This window comes from Terrapene carolina, unplaced genomic scaffold, assembly GCF_002925995.2.
Source record: "Terrapene carolina triunguis isolate 2854851 unplaced genomic scaffold, T_m_triunguis-2.0 Scaffold16891, whole genome shotgun sequence".
NCBI classification, from domain to species: Eukaryota; Metazoa; Chordata; order Testudines; family Emydidae; genus Terrapene; species Terrapene triunguis.
Genome location: NW_020681242.1, coordinates 1 through 2,192, shown reverse-complemented (window position 1 = coordinate 2,192; position 2,192 = coordinate 1). Strand labels below are relative to the sequence as shown.

At 63.2% G+C, this 2,192-nt stretch overlaps 1 long non-coding RNA gene across 1 annotated transcript; it reads right to left on the bottom strand.

Annotated features, from left to right (window-relative positions):
- Positions 1–134: 134 nt before the first annotated feature.
- LOC113408507 lies at positions 135–1,829 on the bottom strand. The gene is made up of 3 exons (XR_003370314.2): positions 1,744–1,829; positions 1,247–1,384; positions 135–251 (listed from the first exon to the last, which is right to left on the bottom strand). It is a non-coding gene; the product is annotated as an uncharacterized LOC113408507 (long non-coding RNA).
- Between the last annotated feature and the right edge of the window lie 363 nt (positions 1,830–2,192).

The following is a 2,192-nucleotide window of genomic DNA, read 5'->3' as shown; positions in this document are numbered from 1 at the left end:
GGGGTCAGCATCCCCCCCAACTACCTCCTCCCCCCCGCCCCAGCCCCTCTGCCGGGCTGCAGTTCTGCCAGCTGAGTGGGAGACACAGAGCTAACCCCAGCCTCACCTGCCCCCCCAGACCCAGCTCACCTGTTGTACCAGTTGAAGAGCAGCCAGTTGACCCCCTCCAGCTGATACTCCCGTAGCTGGTTGCGGTTCTTGTACTCGTGGGAGAGCTCCAGTTTTTTCCAGGAGATGGCCTGGGGACGGGCCTGGCGGGACAGGGGGGACACCATCAGCATGGCGGAAAGAAGCCCCCCCTACACCAGCGACAGTGGAGAGGGGGCTGCCCAGAGCGGAGACAGGTGCTGTCACTCACCATGCCTGGGTGTTCCAGGTGCCTGGGATGCAGCTTGGGGGGAAGGGGTGATGGCAGAGCTGGCTTGGGATGGGGGGGAGGCAGGTGGGGGCTGTCACTCACCATTCATTTAAGCGGGGTGGCTGGTGGGTGGAGCCAGGGTAGGGGGTGGAGCCACAGCTGTTACTCCTCCTGCCTCTGAGCTCAGGGCTTGGATACATTTGGGCTGAGGGGGCGGAGCCGGTGTCTGATGGGGTGGAGCTGGGGGCTGTCACTCATCACGCTGGGTAGAGTTGCCAGGCATCCGGTTTTTGAGCGGAATGCCCGGTTGAAAAGGGACCCTACCCTGGTGGCTCCAGTCAGCACCGCTGACCGGGCCATTTAAAGTCTGGTTGGCTGGCTCCTAGGCGGAGGGACAGCCACGGTGGCTCCATGTGCTGCCCCCGCCCCGGCTCCGCAGCTCCCATTGGCCGTGAACTGCAGCCAATGGGAGCTGCAGGGGCGGTGCCTGTGGGAGGGGGCGGCGCCTGCGGGTGCAAGCAGCATGCAGAGCCATCTGGCTGCCCCATGCCTAGGAGCTGGACAGGCCGGTCGTTTCCGGGAGCCACCTGAAGTAAGCGCTGTCCGAAGCCCGTGCCCTGAACCCCCTCCCACACCCCAACCCCCTGCCCCAGGTCAGAGCCCCCTCCTACACCCAGAACCTCTCATTTCTGGGCCCCCCCAGGAGCCCTCCCTGCATCCCAACTCCCTGTCCCAGCACGGTGAAAGGGAGTGAGGGTGGGGGAGGGGGGATGGAGTGGATGGGGCCTTGGAGAAGGGGCAGGGCAAGGGTGTTCGGTTTTGTATTATTAGAAAGTTGGCAGCTCTAGTGCCGGGACTGGGGGGGTGGAGCCAGAGACTGTCACTCACCACGCGTTTGAGCTCAGGGTGCCGGGCCTGGATGCGTTTGAACTCACGGACCTTCCCCTCGTCCACGTCCTCCTTAAGCTCCCAGGTACTGTCCTCATAAGGCAGGGAGCACCACTTCACCAGGTAATAGATCACCGGCTGCGGATACAAGGACAGGCCCATGGTCACAAGGGGCTCCCACAGCACCCAGCCCCCACAGCTCATCCCCACCCCACTGAGAGTGTCAGCTCTCTCCAACCAGGCCAGGGCCATGTGCAGGGAGGGGAAAATTGGGGGGAGGAGGTCCCCACTGGTGCCTGTTCCCAGTCCCCAACCCCACCCCCAGAGCGAGTTTCCTTGGAGCTTCACTCCAAGCCCCAATAGCCCCCCATAAATCAGGGGGGTTTGCAGCCCCAGAGCCTTGGCCTCTGCCCCAGACCCCACTTCCCCCCTACACACCTCACTGTCCCAGTTTCCCCTTCCCCACACAGTTAAACCCTCCACCCCACCCTGGTCACCTCTCCGTTGTCCTTATCGACACTGTGAGACTCATCCAGGATCCGGTCGACCTCCACGTAGTCAGGGTTAAAAGGCTCCTCATCCTGGGGAGGAGACGTACATAACTCCCCTCGCCCTGTCCCCAGTCTCCCTGAGGGCTAGCACTCACCCACACACCCCGTCCTGGCCAGGGACCCCCAGCTCCCACCCTCCCAGTCCTCCACTGCTGCGGGGAAGGAGCCAGTCCCATGGCTGCAGTGCCAAAGGGACCCCTGGATGCCAATGGGCAGAGGGCACGGCGGGCAGAGGGCTTCACAGGGGCCTCCTGGGTCAGTTAGGTGTGTCAGAGCTCACCAAAGGGTGGCAAGTGAGGTCTGTACTGCGAGCCGCCAGCCCACTGGCCACCAATCCTCGGGAAACGCACGTACAGAGAACATTTATAGAGTTCCGGGTCTGTGCTGGAAATTAT